The 15,213-nt window shown below is 42.4% G+C and overlaps 1 protein-coding gene across 5 annotated transcripts in view; it reads right to left on the bottom strand.

The window, feature by feature from the left end:
* cnot6l (CCR4-NOT transcription complex, subunit 6-like) overlaps positions 1-15,213 on the bottom strand; it is a 122,692-nt gene that overhangs the window by 84,762 nt on the left and 22,717 nt on the right. Inside the window, exon 2 of one of the 5 annotated variants that reach the window (XM_070871097.1) lies at positions 9,638-9,678. The exons of the other annotated variants lie outside the window; for them this stretch is intronic. The gene's annotated coding sequence lies outside the window, so the exon portion shown is untranslated. The remainder of the gene's footprint in view (positions 1-9,637; positions 9,679-15,213) is intronic. 5 annotated transcript variants of the gene reach the window in all.

The raw sequence follows: 15,213 nt of genomic DNA, 5'->3' as shown, positions 1-15,213 counted from the left end.
AAATACATTCGCAATAGAAATTGGCATGCATTACAAATGAGGCAGAGCATGTGCTTCTATATTAATGAGCTGTTCGATAGTCCCCCAACCAAAATTACCACCTTTCCACTTCTTGTCGTTCCCTCCCTTCGCCGCCCCCCTCCCCCGCTCACAGCTCTTTCCCCGTAGTCCTTTTCAAGTATGTATCAAATTCCCCCTTGAAAGTACTTTTGGATCAGCTTCCATCACCCTGTCAGACAGCAAATTCTAGATCATAACTCACTCATAAATTTTCATGGTACTTCAATAAATTTTCATCTGAAAATTTTTAATCATTTCTCCCACACCAACCCCACCCACCCCCCCCCCAAAGTAACTAACATTTTTAATGCCCAAAAAAAGGCTAAAAAATTTTCAAGTACATTTTACAATAAGATAATTGTTATGTATGCAACCCCAGGCAACCTGTATAATATCGCCACCAGAGGGCTTACCTGTTGGAGTCCCAAGGGATCCCAGCATCTGGAGTCTGAATAAAGGAGCTAAGATCACACTCACTCATTGTCTACAGTGCTCCGTTGCATTACTTTATGATCATAAGTTTTTACTTAAAGGCCTCAACTTCTCCCAAAAGTCTGATCCAACTGGATATTGTTGCCACTACAGCAGTGAAGCTTTTTGCTGGATTTTGATTGTGCTGTCTACCTAATTTCTCAGGGTTCATCAGTACCAGTCAACTGTAATGATGGGGTATTTTCTTCAGCTTCTACACTACTGTTTTTGAACATCATTTCAATAAAAGCTGTAGATCAAAAATTTATCCAGGTAAAGTTTATACTTAAATGTTTTTTGAGAGCAGGAGACAGACATGCACACAGATAGAAAGGGGTAGACACCGTTCCCTTGTTCTAATTTGATTTATTAGGAGCGAAAAGAGCATGAAGCAAAAACGTTAGGGGAATAGGAGCAAGTGGAGAGAGAAAAATCAGAAGTGGAGAAGCAGGGAGAAAAAGAAAAACAGAAAGGGTCATTTGTTTATCAACAAACCCTCATGTACATTAATGATTCCCATTTACTTTTCTTGACAGCATGAACACATATTTTGCTGCCACTGCTTTCTTTTATTAGCATATGCAAATTAATTTCGTCCAATACATTATTTACATTTTCACTCCTACTGCCAAAGCTTTAACACAGCTTCCACAAAACAAGATATGAGAGCTAGTTTTAGATCAAGAACAAAGTTGGCAAGACCAGCTCATTCAGAGAAACCACCTATTCATATATTCAACAACATGCCTGTGCCTCTTAAAATTGATCACAGAATAAATTCAAGATTTTCTTTTACGGTTTATATCCTCAAGGTTCTCATCTTCCATACCATACTTAAACTGAATGTATGCTTAAGATCTACTGAATATAAATGGATATAAAACAAGTCAGAGCGTGGGGCATGTACTACCAAGCTGACAACTATATAGACAGTCAATTTATAATTGCATTCTATTTGGATACACCATCCATAATCTGACAGCACTAAGGTTCAGAAGGGGACCCACCACTTGGATGGCAGGACTAAATTGAGAGGAGTGGGTGTGAGTGGACAGAATCTGTGCTTACAATGACCTTTTCTCCTAAAATCAGACATCATTTTAACCTAAGGAAACAACATCAAAATATAAAATAAATCCTTTGATATGGGCAAGTCAGTCAGTGTCGCAATATAAAGATGGAAACAGGCTACAACAGTTCATGGTAAGAGGATAAAAACAACAAAGAATTGAAGGGGTGGAAGAATATAGATTTGCTGTCAAGGCAGCAAGAGATAAAAACAATCTGATGTGTACAGCAGGAAAAATAAGTTATATATAAATGAATGGCCTGCTCATTCTTTGAGATTAGAAGAGAACCAATTAACTGGAAGCTAATAACCCCTTAGTTAAATGAACCTTAAAAACAACTCTTTCCCTGTCCATTTGGCAAAACCATTGTGCCACTAACAATTATTGGGGAGGTATATTGTACATCATTGCACTTTTCATCCTTATTTCTCCAGATATTGAAAGTCGGGCACACTTCAGGGTCAGAACAAATAATCTTATGATGCAGATGATCAATATTAGGGCAGAAAAGGACATGTTTATTTACAACAGATCTATCCTCCAAGGGGACCAAACACACCCAGCAATTTCTCTGAAATGTGTAATTAGAACTGCCCTGCCTACCTAATCAGTGACTTTGCAAAGTGTAATTCAAGCCATTTTGACTGCCAACTCCAGACAGGAGAGAGCTCACTCTCACAGGTTAAGGTCTCCACCACCCCACTTGCTTGCTTGCTCTCTCTCTCTCTCTCTCTCTCTCTCTCTCTGCGCCCTAGTCTCCCTCTCCCCCTCAGTCTCTCTCTTCTCTCCCCCCTCCCCACCCCACCGCCAATCTCTCCCGACTTTTTTTTATCTCCCACAGAAGGTGGTAAAAACAGAGAGACAGACTATTATCTGAATGGTGACAGATTAGGAAAAGGGAAGGTGCAACGAGACCTGGGTGTCATGGTACATCAGTTATTGAAGGTTAGCATGCAGGTACAGCAGGCGGTTAAGAAAGCAAATGGCATGTTGGCCTTCATAGCGAGGGGATTTGAATACAGGGGCAGGGAGGTGTTGCTACAGTTGTACAGGGCCTTGGTGAGGCCACACGTGGAGTATTGTGTACAGTTTTGGTCTCCTAACTTGAGGAAGGACATTCTTGCTATTGAGGGAGTGCAGCGAAGATTCACCAGACTGATTCCCGGGATGGCGGGACTGACCTATCAAGAAAGACTGGATCAACTGGGCTTGTATTCACTGGAGTTCAGAAGAATGAGAGGGGACCTCATAGAAACGTTTAAAATTCTGACGGGTTTAGACAGGTTAGATGCAGGAAGAATGTTCCCAATGTTGGGGAAGTCCAGAACCAGGGGTCACAGTCTGAGGATAAGGGGTAAGCCATTTAGGACCGAGATGAGGAGAAACTTCTTCACCCAGAGAGTGGTGAACCTGTGGAATTCTCTACCACAGAAAGTTGTTGAGGCCAATTCACTAAATATATTCAAAAGGGAGTTAGATGAAGTCCTTACTACTCGGGGGATCAAGGGTTATGGCGAGAAAGCAGGAAGGGGGTACTGAAGTTTCATGTTCAGCCATGAACTCATTGAATGGCGGTGCAGGCTAGAAGGGCTGAATGGCCTGCTCCTGCACCTATTTTCTATGTTTCTATATGTTTCTAAGGCCACCAAAATGTTTGTGTAGATAATCACAGCAATATTTTAGGCAAACATCCTGGAGATAATCCAAAAGCCCCAGAAGCAGCTCCAGCTCCAGGCTTGAGCAGCAGTGAGCTCCATGCTGTCAGTAGTTTGGCTCCACTTCTGGCTTTCTCATAATGTCACACTGCGCATGCGCAACCGAATCGAGCGCGCATGCGCAAAAAGGGGGTGAAGTCCAAGGCACGCATGCGCAGAAGTCACAAAAAAATTGTTGCAAATAATTATTCTGGCAAGATAATACAGAAGGAAGCGGTGACCAATACAAGGAGGTATTAAAAGGAAGTAGAGAGAGTGTGTTCAGAAAGACCAAGAGGTTTTGAAAGAAGTCAGTCAATAAAAAGGGAACAGCAAAGGGTTTTATATAAGCATTTATCAGCAAAAGGACAATTAAAGAAGGGTTGGGGTCATTTAGAGATGGGGGTGGCAATCTTGCACTTTAGAGTGAGAGATTGACAGATATTCAAGAAATATTTTGCATCAGTTTTTAAATAGGAGGAAAGTGAAAATTTTAAGAGAGTATCTTAGAAGGACACAAACGATCCAGTGCTGGAGAAAAATATTAAAAAGTTAATGGGATTAAAATGAGAAAAGAATACCGAAGGAAACTGAAGAGGTGACAATGGAGAAATGAACCTTAATTTTCCAAAAATCTTTGGAAACAAGAATTGTGACAAAGGACTGGAGGTTGGTAAACATTGCACCCTTTTTCAAGGATAGCTCCTTCCATCCTCTACCCCCTAAACTTGAAATCTCAACCACCCATAATCCCATCCTGCTCACTCATTACCTCTGTCCTCATTGACTATTTGCCTCCCAATGCATTCAATTTAAAATAGTCATCCTCAAATCCTTCCATGATTTCCCCCAGCCCAGCCCGTCTCTGTAACCTCCTCCACTCCATCCCATCCCAAACTCATCGGTCCTCCAACTTTGAAGTTTTGTACATCCCTCTATTTTTTTTTAAAAACAGACCCTTCGGCTATCTCAGCCCTACTCTCTGGAGGTCTCTCTATAAACCCACCTCTCCACTGCTCACTCGCCACCTTTAAAAAACCTTCACAATATCCATCTTTCTGACCAAGGTTTCAGTCATCTCTCTATGGTTGGTTGTGCATCCAAGCAAACAAACATTTATTTCTCCCTGCTTCCTTCCCCCACCTCAAAGTAATTTGCTCTAAAAGCATTGCATGATACAGCATGGAAAGGATGCTATTTGACCCATCATACTTGTGCCAGCTCTTTGGAAGAGCTATCCACCTAATTTCACTCCCCTGCTCTTTCCACACAGTCCTGTATTTTTTTCCCCCTTCAAATATTTGTCCAATTGTCTTTTGAATGTTACTATTGAATCTGCTTCCACCACACTTTCAGGCAGTGCATTCCAGATCACAACAATTCGTGTAAAAAAAACAATGTTTGCACATGTCACCGCTGGTTCATTTGCCAATCACCTTAAATCTGTGTCCTCTGGTTACTGGCCTTTCAGCCAGCAAACTCCTTATTTACTCTGAATAATTCATGAGTTTGAACACCTCTATCAAATTTCCATGTAATCTTCTCTGCTAAGGAGAACCCCAGCTTCTTCAGTCTCTCATCCCTAGTACCATTCCAGTAAATCTCCTGTGCCCTCTCCAAAGCCTTGAAATCTTCCTAAAATGTAGTGCCAGAATTAAACACAATACTCCAGCTGAGGCCTAACCAGTATTTTATAACGGTTTAACATAACTTCCTTGCTTTTGTACTCTACCCTACATTAAAACAGTGACTACACCTACATTACAACAGTGACTACACTCCAAAAGTACTTAATTGGCTGTAAAGCGCTTGGAGATGTCTGGTGGTTGTGAAAAGCGCGATATAAAATCCAAGTCTTTCTTTATGTCTCTATTAATGAAGCTTTCTTAACAGCCTTCTCAACTTGTCCTGCTACAAATCAAACATTTTTGTACATACATCCCAGGTTGCTATGTTCCTGAACCCCCTTTAAAATTGTGCCATTTAGTTCATGTTGCCTTTTCTGATCGAAATTTATCACTTTACAATTCTTTGCATCAAATTTGATCTGCCATGTGTATACTTCCCTCCAGTCTGAAAAACTCTGTCCCTTAGCCAATTTTGTATCACGCTGCCGCTGCCACGGCCCTTAACCCATGGGCTTTAATTTTGCCAACAAGTCTATTATGTGGTACTTTGTCAAATGCCTTTTGAAAGCCCATATACACATCAACCGCGTTATCCTCATCAACCGCGTTATCCTCATCAACCCTCTCCGTTATTTCAAAGAACTTGATCAAGTTAGTCAAACACGATTTGGATTTAACAAATCCGTGTTGGTTTTCATTTATTAGCCCATACTTTTTCAAATGCCAATGAATTCTGTCCCGGATTATCTCAAAGTTTCCCACCAAAAATCAGCAAAGTGGAAAATTGGCCCCCTAGAATGCATTCCAACAGGCAAGGTGACTTTTCTACTTTGAGGACTGCCAACCTTTTTAGTACCTTCATTTTATTTGTTCATCCTATCCAATATTGCTACTACAGTATGACGTCCGAAATCCGGAAACATCCGGACCGAGGTCGTTCCAGATTCCATGTATTTCGGAACATTTTTGCCTGGACCGAGGTAACCGGGGGCAGAGTGGGTCGGGCCACCGAGGAGGTAAGGGGGTGAGGTTGGGCCAGGGCGAGGTCGGGCCGCTGAGGGCTGGGGCGAAGTCAGACTGCCAAAGTAAGGGGGCGAGGGCGAGCCAGGGAGAGGTCAGGCCGCCGAGGTGGGGGGAGTCCAGATTTCAGAACATTTTCCGGTTTCCAGCCAACCCGTGGCGGGGTCGGCCTGGTGTCCGGAACATTCCGAATTTTGGAATCCAGATTTTAGACACTCAACTTGTACCTCCTCCTTTACTGCTACATTGGAGAAAAGGATGCTGCCAGTGAGGACTGATGCAAAATACTCATTTAGTACCTCAGCCATGGCCCCTACCTGCACAAGAATATCTCCTTTTTGGCGCTTAATCATTCCCACTTTTCCTTTGACCAACTTTTTGCTTCATTGTTGTCGATTAGTATAGTGGACAAATAAGTGGCAGATGCAGTTGAATCCCAAGAAATATGTGCAGTAATGCATTGAGAAAATAGAATTTTACCCTAAAACAGCAAGACTCTTAACAGAATGTAGAATCCAAAAAGGTCCAGGGCTGCAGAGACACTGATCTTTGACAGTGAGAGTACATCTAGTAAAGTCCATTAAATAGACATGAGATCCTGGATTTTATACATAGGAGCTTTCTTTACCTCCAGCTCCAAATCATTTACAGAAACTATAAACAGCAATGGCCACAGCAGATTCCTTCTGCATTCTGCTCATAAAATACCCCTCGCCACATCTCTATTCACAACTATCCTTTGCTTTTGCTAGCTGAGCCCATTTTCAATCTAACTCAGAAGCTTGCCTATTTTTCTATGGCTTTCTATCTTGTTGATGAATGTTGCATTGGACAATAGTGAAAGCCATATTGAAATCACATCCACAGAATTTCCCTCTTCAATAAGACCAAGCACTAACTCAAAGAACCTCAGTAAAGTTGCACAGCAAAACCCACTTAACCTAAAACATTGCTGACTCCTCATACAAAGGGACATAACCTTAAAATCATAACTAGGCCATTCAGGTGATAAATTAGGAAACATTTATTCATAAAGGATGGAACTTTCACCCACAAAAGGCAGTTGATGCTACTTCAATAAATAATTTTATTTGAAATTGATAGAATTTTGCTAGTCAAGGGTATTAAGGGACATGGAGCTAAGACAGGTGGATGGAATTAGGATACAGATCATGAACGCATTGAATGGCCGACTCCTGTTCTTACGTTCCATACCATACCTATCTAAGCATTTAATTATCCTTTCAGTGCTCCTTCAGAATCTGTTAGAGCATGGAAAAGTGAAATTAAGAATCTGTTCATTTTAAATATTTGCCAGTTCTGACAAAGGGTCATCGACCCAAAACGTTAACTCTGTTTTTCTCTCCACAAATGCTGCCTGACCCACTGAGATTTCCAGCATTTTCTGTTTTTATTTCAGATTCCAGCATCCGTAGTATTTTGCTTTTGTATTTAATTATCTCCCCTTTCAGGTTGTCTTCCAATACCACAACAGACATTAAACTCACTGGCTTGTAGTTTCCAAAGTCGTCTCCATGACCATTTTGAAAGATGGGGGTTCTGTTAGCTATTTTCCAATCCTCAGTCTTTATACACATTTCTAATGATAAACGTCCATCCAGGCCTGCTGCCTTACTTTCCGCAGTTACTGACTGACCACCTTATCCAACATTTCTATTTCCATTAATTCGTCCTCTGGCCCATTCTTGTGAAAATCCAGCTTCTGTGATAGGGAGCCTGCCCATTGTAATGTATTTGCTTCATGGGTTCTTTGCTTAAGAATTCATAGCAACACATTACTATTAAGAATCGTGGATGACCTAGACCCAACTGACTGGGGTTTTATACTGAGTCCTGTGAACATCAAGTGACTGGCTAAGCCACTCTCAATGCTCTCCTTCGCAAACGCACACAATAATAATTGTTTCAGCATATAATGGAATCGCTGCTTCCAATTAATGATGCTGTATGTAGATTCTAAAAATCATTTAACAAATCAATCCTATACTTGGTTTAGAATGTACTCTGCTCTTCCTACAACCTCATCACTAATCTGTACTCATTTTCAGTATTTTAAACCTACTCTGATTTATACTAGCTTCCCTTATGCTATACTACTCTTGCTTAAAATCAGTATAGGCAAAATTGAAGACTTTGTAGGAAGAGCAGAGTATGCTCTTTGTGGAAATCCACACCAACTACTGTACCTGTACTAGTAATTCAATCATCCCCACACAACTTATTTAGTGCTCAGTTTACACCCTGCTTTTCATTTGCAACAACAATCCAATACATCACCATGCCAGCTAGGGAAATTCTACAATGTCTACCAATTGAAATTTGCCAGAAGACAGAACCCCTCCCCCTCCCCCTCTGAAATGTCTTAAATAATCAATATTGGAATTGATGTCACCAGGCAACAAAAGACAGCTGAAACACATTTCAAAACAATTACAAATCAAAAATGCATGAGAAATCTTCTTTATATTGCATACAGTTAGTCCAGCAAGAAAGGTTTCCCAGTAACAATTTAAGATGTATGAAGACAGACATGATGGATCAAACCAACTACAGGAAGGAAAACCAGGAAACCAAATTAAAAGGAAGTAATTAATGAATTTGAGAGACGGGGCATCAAGAGTCTCTAAGGTTTTAATCAAAGATCTACCTGTTAGCCATTTCAGTAGCCAAGTGCCAGACTTCAAACAGAAACCCAATAACACTTCAAAAAACTGATTCAATGCTGAGATATTTTCAGCGATTTATTTTCATCCGTCCAAGTCAGTTTTGTATTGGCAAGATTCATCCAGGTTCAGAGAATACATTTTCCAGTGCTACCAAATTAAAATCAAACCCAGACAAGTTGCACCAACTAAACCTACAACCTAGGGTGTGTCACCTAGCAGTTGCGCAAATTAAACTCAGAACCATTTTCTCTAACACTACAGAACCTTGTATAATTTTATTAAAATTCTCCTTTCTCTTTTCTGACTGAGCAACACCTCCACATCCAGAAGGGAGGAGGTCTAGTCGCATTGATCAGAGATAATCTGCCTGCTGTGGCAAGAGATATCAGCATATCAGCAGCAGTTGAAGCTGTTTGGATTCAATTAGTCCAAACCAATGGACTAAACTGAATACTGGGATACGGCTACACAGATACTGAGCAGCAAATTGTTTTGTTTTGTAGTTGTTTAATGCCTCATCACATCTCACAAAACTTGCCTCAGGTACACAAGTCTCAGCCTAGATTATGTGCTCAAGTTCAACAATGGCGTTTGCACTCAGAACCAGACGACTCAGGAAAGAGGGAAGGAGAGCGCGAGGAAGGAACTTGCATTTATATATCTCCTTTCATGACCACAGGATGTCCCAATGTACTTCACAGCCAATTAAGTACTTTTATTTGAACTGTAGTCACTGTTGGAAAATCTCAGCAGCCAATTTGTACACAACAAGGTCCCACAAATAGCAATGAAAGAAAGACTTGCATTCATATAGCACCTTTCACGACCACCAGATGTCTCAAAGCATTTTACAGCCAATTAAGTACTTTTGGAGTGTAGTCACTGTTGTAATGTAGGAAACGTGGCAGCCAATTTGCACAAAAGCAAGCTCCCACAAAAAATATTGGCCACGACATCAGGGATAACTCCCCTGCTCTTCTTCGAAATAGTGCCATGGGATCTTTTACATCTACTCGAGAGCAATCGGGGCCTCGGTTTAACGTCTCATCTGAAAGACAATGAGGGATAAATATTGGACAGGACACCTAAAAAACTCTCCTACTCTTATTACTGCCATGGGATCTTTTACATTCACCTCGGAGGACAGGGCCACAATTTGACGTTGCATCCTCTGACAATATAGTGCAAAGGGAATGCTGTACTTAGTATCAGTTTAGATTTTCTTTTCAAATCTCTGGAGGGGGATTGAACAGTCAACCTTCTGACTCAGAGGCAAGGTTGACAGTTACCTTGTCTAAATGGCTATTATGCATTATAATGATCTCAACAGTGAATGCTGGCAGACTATTCAACTTAAATGGGGGGGTGGGGGGGAATCCCAATCTCTGCCCTTACCTTATTGAGCCACTCACCAACACAAACTGTTCCAGCAGGAGTCACTGCTAGTGATCAGGAATGGGAACCCTATCGGATTTATCTCCTTCCTAGCCCAGGGGTACCGAGGTCAAGTGTAGCCCTAGCTAACTCAGCACCCACCAACAATTGAGCCTGGGATTTTCCTAGTATCTATGGTGCAGCTACTCACTGTATAAATTTGCTGCACTATCAGGAACCTCTTATGTACATTCTTTAATCCAAAAGCTATACGCAACATTTTCCATCAGTGCAACATACTTTTAATGTCACATCAAAGCAGGATTAACAGTTATAACTGCCACAGTTCCATTATATTTGCCAGTGTGGAGAAGAGTTGACAGAAAAAAGGTCAGTTATTTCCGAACAAACATTTTCCAGAATTGAAGACCAGTGAGCAGACCTCCACACATGCACTTACGTCAGCATGTGCAGACCTCTGCTTTTCTGCCTATTACAGGTTGGTGTAGGTTGCAGTAAAATTCCTCATCAACTCACCGCTTCAAGAATACTACCACTATCATGCAATTTCCAGCAATACAGCCATCACTGGGCGCAGGGGAGAGGAAGGGAGGCGGAAAATGTCGCCTTCAGCCAATATAGCCGAGGAAAAAAAATAACCATGCAATGAATTCAAAACCGGTGAGAAAGGCACAGTTGGGGATTTATCATCAACTGCGCTTAAGAACATAAGAATTAGGAACAGGAGTAGGCCATCTAGCCCCTCGAGCCTGCTCCGCCATTCAATAAGATTATGGCTGATCTGGCCGTACACTCAGCTCCACTTACCCGCCCTCTCCCCGTAACCCTTAATTCCCTTATTGGTTAAAAATCTATTTATCTTTGACTTGAAAACATTCAATGAGCTAGCCTCAACTGCTTCCTTGGGCAGAGAATTCCACAGATTCACAACCCTCTGGGAGAAGAAATTCCTTCTCAACTCGGTTTTAAATTGGCTCCTCCGTATTTTGAGGCTGTGCCCCCTAGTTCTAGTCTCCCCGACCAGTGGAAACAACCTCGCTGCCTCTATCTTGTCTATCCCTTTCATGATTTTAAATTTTTCTATAAGATCACCCCTCATCCTTCTGAACTCCAAGGAGTAAAGACCCAGTCTACTCAATCTATCATCATAAGTTAACCCCCTCATTTCTGGAATCAGCCTAGTGAATCGTCTCTGTACCCCTTCCAAAGCTAGTATATCCTTCCTTAAGTAAGGTGACCAAAACTGCACGCAGTAAACCAGGTGCGGCCTTACCAATACCTTATACAGTTGCAGCAAGACCTCCCTGCTTTTTGTACTCCATCCCTCTCGCAATGAAGGCCAACATTCCATTCGCCTTCCTGATTACCTGCTGCACCTGCAAACTAACCTTTTGGGATTTCATGCACAAGGACCCCCAGGTCCCTCTGCACCACAGCATGTTGTCATTTCTCCCCATTCAAATAATATTCCCATTTACTGTTTTTTTTTTCCCCAAAGTGGATGACCTCACACTTTCCGACATTGTATTCCATCTGCCAAACCTTAGCCCATTCGCTTAACCTATCTAAATCTCTTTGCAGCCTCTCTGTGTCCTCTACACAACCCGCTTTCCCACTAATCTTTGTGTCATCTGCAAATTTTGTTGCACTACACTCTGTGCCCTCTTCCAGGTCATCTATGTATATTGTAAACAGTTGTGGTCCCAGCACTGATCCCTGTGGCACACCACTAACCACTGATTTTCAACCAGAAAAGGACCCATTTATCCCGACTCTCTGCTTTCTGTTCGCCAGCCAATTCTCTATCCATGCTAATACATTTCCTCCGACGCCACGTACCTCTATCTTCTGCAGTAACCTTTTGTGTGGCACCTTATCGAATGCCTTTTGGAAATCTAAATACACCACATCCATCGGTACACCTCTATCCACCATGCTCGTTATATCCTCAAAGAATTCCAGTAAGTTAGTTAAACATGATTTCCCCTTCATGAATCCATGCTGCGTCTGCTCGATTGCACTATTCCTATCTAGATGTCCCGCTATTTCTTCCTTAATGATAGTTTCAAGCATTTTCCCCACTACAGATGTTAAACTAACCGGCCTATAGTTACCTGCCTTTTGCCTGCCCCCTTTTTTTTTTTTAAAACAGAGGCGTTACATTAGCTGCTTTCCAATCCGCTGGCACCTCCCCAGAGTCCAGAGAATTTTGGTAGATTATAACGAATGCATCTGCTATAACTTCCGCCACCTCTTTTAATACCCTGGGATGCATTTCATCAGGACTTGTCAACCTTCTGTCCCATTAGCCTGTCCAGCACTACCCCCCCCCTAGTGATAGCGATTGTCTCAAGGCCCTCCCTTCCCACATTCCTGTGGCCTGCAAATTTTGGCATGGTTTTTGTGTCTTCCACTGTGAAGACGGAAGCAAAATAATTGTTTACGGTCTCAGCCATTTCCACATTTCCCATTATTAAATCTCCCTTTTCATCTTCTAAGGGACCAACATTTACTTTAGTCACTCTTTTCCGTTTTATATATCTGTAAAAGCTTTTACTATCTGTTTTTACGTTTTGCGCAAGTTTACCTTCGTAATCTATCTTCCCCTTCTTTATTGCTTTTTTAGTCATTCTTTGCTGTTGCTTAAAATTTTCCCAATCCCTAGTCTAACCTTGGCCACCCTGGAATTAAGGGTTACGGGGAGAGGGCGGGTAAGTGGAGCTGAGTCCACGACCAGATCAGCCATGATCTTATTGAATGGCGGAGCAGGCTCGAGGGGCTAGATGGCCTACTCCTGTGCCTAATTCTTATGTTCTTATGTTCACCTTATACGCATTGGTCTTTGATTTGATACGTTCCTTTATTTCCTTGGTTATCCACGGCTGGTTATCCCTTCTCTTGCCGCCCTTCTTTTTCACTGGAATATATTTTTGTTGCGCACTATGAAAGAGCTCCTTAAAAGTCCTCCACTGTTCCTCAATTGTGCCACTGTTTAGTCCTTGTTTCCAGACTACTTTATCCAACTCTGCCCTCATACCACTGTAGTCCCCTTTGTTTAAGCATAGTACACTCATTTCTGAAACAACTTCCTCATCCTTAATCTGTATTACAAATTCAACCATATTGTGATCACTCATTCCGAGAGGATCTTTTACGAGGAGATCGTTTATTTTTCCTGTCTCATTACACAGGACCAGATCTACGATGGCTTGCTCCCTTATAGGTTCTGTTACATACTGTTCTAAGAAACAATCCCGTATGCATTCTATGAATTCCTCCTCCAGGCTACCCCGTGTGATTTGATTTGACCAATCGATATGTAGGTTAAAATCCCCCATGACTACTGCCGTTCCTTTTTCACATGCCTCCATTATTCCCTTGATTACTGTCCGCCCCACCGTGAAGTTATTATTTGGGGGCCTATAAACTATGCCGACCAGTGACTTTTTCCCCTTACTATCTCTAATCTCCACCCACAATGATTCAACATTTTGTTCATTGGAGCCAATATCATCCCTCACAACTGCCCTGATATCATCCTTTATTAACAGAGCTACCCCACCTCCTTTCCCTTCTTGCCTATCTTTCTGAATCGTCAGTTAACCCTGTATGTTTAATTCCCAGTCTTGGCCACCCTGCAACCATGTTTCTGTAATGGCCACCAAATCATACCCATTTGTAATGATTTGTGCCGTCAACTTATTTACTTTATTTCGAATGCTGCGTGCATTTAGGTAGAGTGTTTTCATCCTAGTTTTTAAACCATGATTTTTAGTTTTGACCCTTCCTGCAGCCCTTTTATATTCAGTGGCCCTTTTTGTTTCTTGCCTTTGGTTTCTCTGCCCTCCACTTTTACTCATCTCTTTTCTGTCTTTTGTTTTTGTCTCCTTTTTGTTTCCCTCTGTCTCCCTGTATTGGTTCCCATCCCCCTGCCATATTAGTTTAACTCCTCCCCAACAGCACTAGCAAACACTCCCCCTAGGACATTGGTTCCAGTCCTGCCTAAGTGCAGACCGTCCAGTTTGTACTGCTCCCACCTCCCCCAGAACCTGTTCCAATGCCCCACGAATTTGAATCCCTCTCTGCTGCACCACTGCTCAAGCCATGTATTCATCTGTGCTATCCTGCGATTCCTACTCTGACTAGCACGTGGCACTGGTAGCAATCCCGAGATTGAGGGAGTGCAGCAAAGGTTCACCAGACTGATTCCCGGGATGGCGGGACTGACCTATCAAGAAAGACTGGATCAACTGGGCTAATATTCACTGGAGTTCAGAAGAATGAGAGGGGACCTCATAGAAACATTTAAAATTCTGACGGGGTTAGACAGGTTAGATGCAGGAAGAATGTTCCCAATGTTGGGGAAGTCCAGAACCAGAGGTCACAGTCTAAGGATAAGGGGTAAGCCATTTAGGACCGAGATGCGGAGGAACTTCTTCACCCAGAGAGTGGTGAACCTGTGGAATTCTCTACCACAGAAAGTTGTTGAGGCCAATTCACTAAATATATTCAAAAAGGAGTAAGATGAGGTCCTTACTACTAGGGGGATCAAGGGGTATGGCGAGAAAGCAGGAATGGGGTACTGAAGTTGAATGTTCAGCTATGAACTCATTGAATGGCGGTGCAGGCTAGAAGGGCCGAATGGCCTACTCCTGCACCTATTTTCTATGTTACTATGTTTCTATGTTTCTATTACTACTTTTGAAGTCCTACTTTTTAATTTAGCTCCTAGCTCCTTAAATTCGTCTCGTAGGACCTCATCCCTTTTTTTACCTATGTCATTGGTACCAATGTGCACCACGACAACTGGCTGTTCTCCCTCCCTTTTTAGAATGTCCTGCACTCGCTCGGAGACATCCTTGACCCTTGCACCAGGGAGGCAACATACCATCCTGGAGTCTCGGTTGCGGCCGCAGAAACGCCGATCTATTCCCCTTATGATTGAATCCCCTATCACTATCACTCTCCCACTCTTTTTCCTGCCCTCCTGTGCAACAGAGCCAGCCACGGTGCCATGAACTTGGCTGCTGCTGCCCTCCCCTGATGAGTCATCCTCCTCAACAGCAGTCAAAGCAGTGTATCGGTTTTGCAGGGGGATGACCAGATGGGACCCCTGCACTACCTTCTTTGTACTACTCTTCCTGCTGGTCTTCCATTCCCTAGCTGGCTGTGGATCCTTCTCATGCGG

This window comes from Pristiophorus japonicus, chromosome 2, assembly GCF_044704955.1.
Source record: "Pristiophorus japonicus isolate sPriJap1 chromosome 2, sPriJap1.hap1, whole genome shotgun sequence".
Lineage (NCBI taxonomy): Eukaryota > Metazoa > Chordata > Chondrichthyes > Pristiophoridae > Pristiophorus > Pristiophorus japonicus.
This window is presented reverse-complemented; position numbering and strand designations above follow the sequence as displayed.